Raw genomic sequence first — 9,966 nt, 5'->3', positions numbered from 1 at the left:
ACAGGAAAAAAAAAAAAAGACCAAAATGAATGTCAGAAGACACTCTGAAACTTGATCTTGAACTGAGAGTACCTAAAGCAAATGGAAGACATGATAAGTCAAAGAGCTAAACAGAAGATTTCAAAGGGTAGCTCAAGAAGACAAAGTAAAATATTATAATGAAATATGCAAAGAACTAGAGTTAGAAAACCAAAAGGGAAGAACATGCTTGGCATTTCTCAAGCTTAAAAAACTGAAGAAAAAATTTAAGCCTGGAGTTGCAATACTGGAGGAATCTATGGGCAAAATATCAAACAAGGCAGGAAGCATCAAAAGAAGATGGAAGAAATACATAGAGTCACTGTACCAAAAAGAAATGGTTTATGTTGTACCATTTCAGGAGGTAGCATATGATCAAAAACCAATTGTATTAAAGGAAAAAGTCCAAGCAGCACTGAAGGAATTGGCAAAAAAAAAAAAAAAAATACCCACAGGAACTGATGGAATAGTCATTGAGATGTTTCAACAAACAGATGCAATGCTGGAAGCCCTCAGTTGTTTATACCAAGAAATATGGAAGAAAACTACCTGGCCAATTGACTGAAGAGATTCATATTAGTGCCCATGCCAGAAAATAAGTGATCCAACAGAATGCAGAAATTATTGAACAATATCATTAATACCACATGCAAGTAAAATTTTGCTGGAAAAAAAAAAAAATGAATGCAGCAGTACATTGACAGGGAACTACCAGAAACTCAAACCACATTCAGAAGAGGATGTGATATGAGAAATATCCTTCCTAATGTTAGATGGATCTTGGGTGAAAGCAGAGAATACCAGAACAATCTTTGTGTTCTCTGTTGACTATGCCAAAACATTAGACGGTGTGGATCATAACAAATTATGGATAATATGAGGAATGGGAATTCCAGAATATTTAATTGTACTCATGAGGAACCTGGACATAAATTTAGAATCATTCGTTCAAACAGAACAAGGGGAAACAGCCTGGTTTAAAATCAGAAAAAGTATATGTCAGAGTTATATCCTTTCACCATAATTATTCAATCTGTACCTGAGCAAATAACCTCAGAATCTGGGGTATATAAAGAAGAGTACAGCATCAGAATTAAAGAAGACTAATGAATAACCTGATATATATAGATGACACAAACTTACTTGCTGAAAGTAAAGACTTGAAGCACTTACTGATGAAGATCAGAGACCACAGCCTACAGTATGGATTATACCTTAACATAAAGAAAACTAACACCACAACTGGACCAATAAGCAGCATCATAATAAATGGAGAAAAGATTGAAATTGTCAAGGATTTAATTTTACTTGTGGTACATAGTGCTTAAGGCATCTGACTGCTAACCAGAAGGCTGGTGCTTCAAACCCACCAGCCACTCCTCGGAAGGAAGGTTGGGCAATCTACTTCTGTAGTGATACTGAGTCAGAAACCCAAGGAGGGGTCACTATGAGTGGAATTGACTTGATGGCAGGAGCTTTTTGTTTGTTTGTTTTTAGGCCTTTCACTGGATTTAGAAGCTATAATGGCCAGACTTCATTTCTTGTACTTTGTCATCTAATCAGAAGGGATCATCTCTGGAGAGAGATATGCATGGTCAAGTGGAGGGTCAGCAAAAAAGAGAAAGATCATGGACGAGATGACAGTGGTTATACCAATGAGCTCAAACAGAGCAGTGATTGTAAGGATGATGTAGAAATGGGCAGTGTTTTTGTTGTAGCTATAATCTGGAGCCACTTGATGGCACCTAACAACAAAAACAAGATATGCCTCTTCTGCTCTGTGACATACATTGCTTTATTCTTTTCCTGATCATGGTTCAGCCTAGTATTTTCTACTGACATGTTTTCAAATTCACTGATTATCTCCTGTTGTTTCTAACATGCTATTAAAATATTCAATTAAGGTTTTAATTTTAGTTATTTCATTTTTTTAGTTAGTTCTAGTCTTTAATGTTACTCCTTTAAAAATAGATTCCAGTTCTCTGCTGTAATTCCACAGTTTACCATCTATTTTCTTCAGCATAATGATAATTTTACTAATTTTCTATTGCTGCAAAACAAATTATCACAAATTTGGTAGCTCAATACAACACAATTTCACAATTTTTATGGCCAGAAGTTCTGGCATAACTTAGCTGGGTCCTCAGCTCAGATTTTCATAAAGCTACAATCAAAATATCACCTGGGCTATGTTCCTTTATGGAGTTCCTCTTCTAATGTCAAGTGTTTGTTGACAGAGTTCCGTTCCTTGTGGTTAAAGGATTGAGGTCTCATTTTCTTGCTGGCTATCAGCTGAGTAGTGCTCTAAGCTCCAACAGATTGCTTACACTTCTTGCCACATGGCCACCAAACCACAAAACCAAACTCACTGCCGCCGAGTGGGATCTGACTCATAGCGACCCCTCCTTGGGATTCCAAGGCATTATCACTATGGAGGGAGCTCTGGTAGCATAGTGCCTAAGGCACTTGACTGCTCACCAGAAGGCTGGCGGTTCAAACCCACAAGCCACTCCTCGGAAGGAAGGTTGGGCAATCCTACTTCTGTAGTGATACTGCCTCGGAAACCCAAGGAGGGGTCGCTATGAGTCGGGGCCGACTCGACGGCAAAACAACAACAACAACAACATCATTATGGAAGTTGATTGAGCGATCTTCCTTTTGAAGAGCAGCTGGTGGGTTTGAACTGTCAGCTTTCTGGTTAGCAGTCAAAAATATGGCTGCTTTTACGTCTTCAAAGCTAGTAAAGGAAAGTGTCTTGCTACATTCTGTTAAGATAGAATCTTATCTAATGTGTAATCATGTCACCAGGGAGTCCCTGGGTGGTGGCAGGTTAAACACTTGGCCATAGCTGAAAGGTGGCAGTTCCTACTCAACCAGAGGTATCTCAGAAGATAGGTCTGGCAATCTGCTTCTGAAAGAAGAAAAATTATAAAGACAAATTGAGGCTGTATATGATATTATCTTCTTCTAGTGAAGTTTTTATTTATCTTCCTCACAGTTAATTAGTCTATCAATGCAACCAGGATTAAGATACTTTGGAATGGGATTTCAATCTTTATGAGGGTTATTTCCACATTATCCTTTTACTTAGGGTGCAACCTTTCAGGGAATGGAGACAGCTCTGCTCAATTTGTTGGTCTAGTGATTGAAGACGATAGACTACAAATTGCAGATCCCTGAACAACCCACAAAAAACTGTATGTGAAGGTTACATTTCTGCACATTTCTTTCTGAAAACTTGGCTTTTCAAAAGTTCACTGAGTTGGTAGCTGTATCCACAGCTTGTTATTATTATCCCATTATTCTAGAGAATTAATTCTATCCTTTAATTTTATAGATTTGAGGAGAGTAGCAAATTGGAAAGAACTCTAGGAGTCACTTATTTCAGTTCACTTCCTTACTAATTCTGAGTAGTTACTTAAACTCTCTTACTCACTCAACTCACTGCCGTAGAGTCGGATCCAATTCATAGTGACCCCTCCTTGGGTTTCCGAGGCAGTATCACTGTGGAAGTAGATTGCCCAACCCTCCTTCCAAGGAGTGGCTGTTGGGTTTGAACTGTCAGCCTCCTGGTTAGCAGTCAAATGTTTTAGGCACTGTACCACCAGAGCTCCCTAAACTCTCTTCGCCTTTGTTTATTTATTTGTAAAATGGGGATAATAGTATCTACCTCATTGTGTTATTGTGAGATCATATAAAACAGTGTAAAAGATCTAGACTGAGAGGCAAAATCTGGCAGAAATGATGATGATGGTCATCAGCATCATCAGCACCACAACATGGGGATCTCATCACTCACAAATGAATAGTGGGTCAGAGAGACAAATGCTTTATCCAAACACTCACATACATTGCTAGTTGTAGATATTGATTAAGACGTGAATAAATTTAATAACTAGTCTAATGCTTTTTTCACTAACACCAACATACCTTCTTAGATTGTTACCTCTATTAGTACCACCATTAAATTGAATCTAATCAATAATGAGAATTATTTTGCATCCAGCATTGCATAGAAGCACAACTTTTGGAACTAAGCTACTTGGATTTAAATCTTTATTCCCATTTATCAGCTCAGTATCCTGGTGAAAATTACATGAAAATCTGTGCCTCAGTTTTCTTTTCTGAAAAAAAAAAAGAGTATAGGAATAGTACCTAATTAAATGAGCTAATATATGTACATTGGATGGTTTAATACCTAAGATATAAAACAATGCAATGCACTGCCATCGAGTTGGATCTGACTCATAACGACCCCTCCCTGGGTTTCTGAGGTGATATCACCACGGATGTAGATTGCCCAACCCTCCTTCTGAAGAGTGGCTGGTGGGTTTGAACTGCCAGCCTTCTGGTTAGCAGTCAAGTGCTTTAGGCACTATGCCACCAGAGCTCCCAGGATATAATAAGCACATGTAATAAGTTTTAGTAGTACTGATATTGGTAGTAGCAGCTGTATGTATACTGAAGAACAAAAGATGAATGTGAAGAGTATCTAAAGGAGTTCATTATTGGGTTGGGAAGATAAATGCAAGGAAATGATTAAATAGTTTTTAAAAATATGTGACAATTAAGTGACAACTTATATCTATTTTAAGACTATTTGTTGTTGTTATGTGCCGACTCATAGTGACTCCTCCTTGGGTCTCCAAGGCAATATCACTATGGAAGTAGATTGCCCCATCTTCCTTCTGAGGAGTGGCTGGTGGATTTGAACTGCCAGCCGTCTGGTTAACAGTCAAGTGCCTTAGCCACTATGCTACCAGAGCTCCCTTTTAAGACTATAGATGCTCCTTATTTTACATTTATGTGGGTGGATAATGTGAACAATTTAGTACATGGAAGATGACCTGGCAAAACTGAGACCTTGGAGAAAATTGAGCTTGGGGCTCCAAAAGAATGTAGAGTGGATGGCAAGCAAAGCATAAACAAGAAAGAGCAGATAAAAAGTATAAAAGTTCTTATAAGAAAACTCAGGGATAAGGTTGATGATTCTATCAACTGATTTCAAATGTCAACATATATGAATGTCAGCCTTCTGTGTGCCTGGCAGCATAGGGCCAGGCTTACAATCCTACAGTTGCTGCTCTTTTGCCTCCCTTACGAAGATCATTAATCCCCTTCCTTAAATCCCCTTCCTTGGTGCCAGAGAAGTGAATAGAAGTATGAGATGAATCTGGGTAGGACCATGGCCTACCTCAGCAAGAGAAATCAACCTTCTCACCTCAAATATTATACGCAATAGCCTACTCTATCCTACCTTCCAAAGTGTTAGTTTTGCCATTAAGAAATGAGCTGCCTCAGTAACGAGGTCTCAAGGTGCTGTGCTGTTTGGAATCTGCTTTCTGCTATTGATCACTGGGGAGCAGTAAGTGCTGTTTTGGGAAGAAAGACCCAGGAGTCTGGGCCAGATAATTCAGTGCCATATTAAGAACCCCTAAACCAGAATGTATGCTTTCAGACTCACAGTGGAGCTTCATCTAGTGGGTGGGACTATGAGAATCTAGAGAAACAATATGATTTTTTTCTGTTCTTCACGTCCAGAGTCAGACACTGGTACTGGGATAGGCCTGATTTTCTTTTTCTTTTAGGTGGTCCTTTCTGGATGGTGTCTAAAGATTTTCCACTGAAGGAGGAATTTCTGTTGAACCATATCTCTGCCTATTAAAAGAGTAGTGACTTTCAAAGAAGGAAATGCATAGATAATTTGGGTAAATGGCAGTATTTTTAACAAGTGATGTAAACTTAAATAACAGATGGGTTTTATATAATACCAGAAAAGACACTGAAAGTACTTTGTTACTATTAGTAAAAATTCATAATCTGGTATTGCAGGCTGTCAAATTTCCGGAGTGGTGGATGTCACTCTCAGACATGAGCACAGCTGGCTAGAAGATCCAAGAAACAAGCAACAAGCTACTTGGTGAGTTTCACTTTGTTATCTGTTAAGATGTGTGATGTTTATTACAGCATATACATTTTTATCACACAATCAGAGATAATCTGTAGAAGAAAGGGAACATGTGTCACTTCAAAGAGTTTGGAAACATTGGTAGGTAGACTAATGTGGAGAAGAGGGACATAAAGCTTCCAGGGCCTTTGATTGGGTCCTATATGAAAGGCTGCCCAAGGATTTAAGCCCCATGGGGGAAAAGATTATGTTTTACTCTTCCTTGATTTCCTAGCACTAGCACAGTTCTTATACCCTGTGATAGTTCAATACATGTTTGCAAGTTTGAACTACAAAAGAAATGGTTTTGAAGTAAAATTTTATTATTTAGGCACAGGGGGCAAAAAAAAAAAAAAAAAAAATCAGAAGCAATCAGATGAACAAGTACACTTTTCTAGGAAAAAATGTAAATTGTACGCTCATCCAGGGGTTGAGTCAGGGACAGGACTTATTTAACCCTTTTGTGGTCATGTATTTAAAAGACTAAACATAACCCATTGCCATTGAGTTGAATTCTGACTCACAGTGACCCTATCTGACAGAGTAGAACTTCCTCACAGGGTTTCCAAGGCTGTAAATCTTTACAGAAGCAGACCACAGCATCTTTCTACCACACAGTTGCTGGTGGATTCCAACTGCAACCTTTCAATTAGCAGCTAAGCACTTAACCACTGTGCCACCAAGACTTATAAAAGAAACAACAGTAAAAACTCTAAAGTCAAAGACATTTTCTGGATTTCAAAGTTTTTGTTCATTTGTAACCTCTGTACATTTTGTCTCTCATCTTTCCCTCCTCACCCACGTTTCCTAATCTCTAGATGAGCAATATTCCCTTTGAAAATGTATTTAATTTCTTCATCCTACTCTCTGTACCACTTTACTATTATGTTGGAAAGATTCTCCCATAAATGTTGCAGGGATACACTTTTCTAAGGTGCTAAGTAATGGTATGGAGGTGAAAAGGAACAGAAAAATATCCTAGGCCACAGGCATGAGTAAGATCTTCTGGTGAATAAAATGGAATTAAGTTATAAACTACATTAATTTCAATGTGTGCAAGGGGAAAATGTGATTTTACAGTGAGAGAGCTCCAAACTCTCCATTATAACACAGGAAGAAGAGCTAGCTGTCGCTGAAGAAGATTCCTAGATACAGTAGCCAGGTGAAATACTATGACCCAAAGAAGAAGTAAAATGTTGAGTATCTTCTAGAAGGGGATTAGAAGCAAAATTGAAAATCATTTTTTTCTCAAATTTTTATTGTGATTTGGGTTAACGTTTATAGGGCAAATTCATTTTCCATATAGCAGTTCATACACATTTTGTTTCATGACATTGACTGTAATTCCTTACAATGTAACAGTTCTCCTCCCACTTCCTACCTGTAGTTACCTCTTCCCTGTGTCCTTCCCTCCCATGCACTCCTGCCCCCTCCTCCCATCACTATCTCCCTGCACAAATTCTGACCTTCTGATCTCCCACGATTGATTGCTCCAAACAGTGTATCTATCGAATGTAAGTGTTCACCCCCATCTGCCTGTCTATTGTTTGGCTGGAAACCACAGGTTCCAGACCTTAAGGATATTTAGGGGCCATAATCTCAGGTGTCTCACCAGGCTCTATCAAACTAGCAAACTGGCCTTTTTTTTTAATGATGATTTTGAGTTTTGTTCCACATTCTTCTCTTTTTTACTTAATCTACACCTATGTTGGGATAGTAATGCAGTGTGCATGGTTTTGGTCAATACATTTCAAGAAAGATTTTAAAAGAGCTAGAAAATTTTCTTATGAGCAGTGGAAGATAAATGATATTTTATAAAACCAAAGCTAGAGTAATCACAGGGTTATTACAAATCTTAGAATTATAGGCTAAAGTCTTTCTTCCTTCTTCACTCTGCTCCTCTTAGCAATTTAAGCTGGTTCATTTGTGAAAAATAGAAAGGAATAATAATCACTAGGAGCTCTGGTGGTGTGGTGCCTAAGGCATTTGCTAACCAGAAGGCTGGTGGTTCAAATCTCCTCGGAATAAGATTGGGCAATCTACTTCCATAGTGAAACCACCTTGGAAACCCAAGGAGGGGTCACTATGAGTCAGATCTGACTTGAGGGCAGTGAATTTTTTGAGTTTTTATGTATTATGTAAAGGAGCTCTGATGGTGCAGTGTCTAAGGCACTTGGCTGCTAACCAGAAGGTTGGTGGTTCAAACCAACAAGCCACTCCGTGGACGATGGGGGTCAATCTACTTCCCTAAAGATTTATCACCTTGGAAACCCAATGGGAGTCACTATGAGTCAGAATTGACTCAAAGGCAATGGGTTTGGTTTTTGTTTTGTGTTAACTAAGGAGGTCTAGTTGGCTAGTGGTTAAGGCATTTGGCTGCTAACAAAGTCAATGGTTGGAACCCACCAGCTGCTTGTGGGAGAAAGATGAGGCAGTCTGCTTTTGTAAAGATTTACACCCTTGGAAACCCTATGGGGCAGTTCTACTCTGTCCTATAGGGTCACTGTAAATTGGAATAGACAATGGCAGTGGGTTGGGTTTGGCGTTTTGTATGTGTTAGGTAATATGTTAATCTCTTCAAATACATGAACCTACTTAATCCTCACAGCAACTCTATGGAATATTACTATAATCAATTTACAAATGAGTTTGAATATTATGAACAGTCAGTCCTTCGTATCCAAGGGTTCTGTATCTGCAGATTAAACCAACTGCAGATCAAAAATATGACAGAAAAAGAAAGCAAGAGGGAGAAAGAAAGCAATTAAGAAGTCAAAGCAATTCTTCAAAGGCTGACAGAGTGTAAAGTGCTATTCACATAGAATTGACATTGTATTAGGTATTATAAATATTCCATAGATGATTTAAAGTATTTGGGTGAATCCAAATTATATGCAAATACTACACCATTTTATATGAGTGTTTGAATATCCACAGATTTTGATATCTATGAGGTCCTATAACCAATCCCCCATGGATACCAGGGGATGACTGTATTATGAAATATGAATACTTCAATATTATAAAATTTTTGAAGGGTTGTTGAAGAAGCTTATACAGAACTCCATGAGCAGATTTTTAAAAAGAAGGTTATAATAATGTTCAGAAAGAAAACTTGAAATAGACTGTACTGAAATGAAGGAGATTAGTGGCAATTGAGAATGATGATGGTGACCAGAAGCTAGGTGTCCACAGAAGGAATTCAGAGGAGAAGGCAAGGAAAGAGAATTTCAGGAGATACCGTCTTCCTGATGGAAATGAGAAGGCAATACTATGATGGCCCTCTGCATTCTGAATTGGAGCAAATAGTTAAACATGGCTGATGTTTATCAAGAGTGGACATGGGTTTAAGGTGAAATCTGCCCCGCCTTGGTTTAAGGTGAAACCAAACCCACTGCCCCAGTAAAGTCTGTCATGTTGCTTTCACATGGGGTAAGATAAAGAGAATTTGAACCAGATCATGTCTAACTGCAATAAAGTTGGGGTATGCACAATTGAAGTAAAAAATATGGCATCTTGTCCTTGTTTGATTAAAGAAATTTTATCTTTTCTGTCATACTAGGAAAATACATTTCCTACCTGAAGAGACATTTTCAGATTCATTCTATTCTCTTTACTGATTTTGGCTAGAATCCAAGAAGGAGATAACTAAATGGTCACCTAAAACAAAACAAAACAAAAAACTAAAGAGTCACCTGCAGTGCCTGATCAAACTATTTTTCATGATCTTAGAGGATATTGGGTACAGGGTCTCCAGGAAAAAAAAAGAAAACAGCACAAGTGCTCCCTTTTCTAGTCTTTCATGATTGCAGGGGATTTGGGGTACAGGAGCTTAGAAAAGTAAAGACCAGGCCTTAAGATTCTGGGGAGAAGTCATTCTAGGTCGTTTACAAAGCATTTGGTGTTGACAATGCATACTGACAATGTTGAAAGAATACTAATCTCAGATATATTTCACCTTTTCATTAAGTTCCTCATAGTGTCTTTGGAGGCCCACTTCA

The sequence above is a fragment of the Orycteropus afer genome, unplaced genomic scaffold (genome assembly GCF_000298275.1).
Source record: "Orycteropus afer afer isolate SDZICR_OR568_19922 unplaced genomic scaffold, OryAfe1.0 scaffold00193, whole genome shotgun sequence".
NCBI lineage: Eukaryota > Metazoa > Chordata > Mammalia > Tubulidentata > Orycteropodidae > Orycteropus > Orycteropus afer.
Note: the sequence above shows the minus strand (reverse complement) of the source record.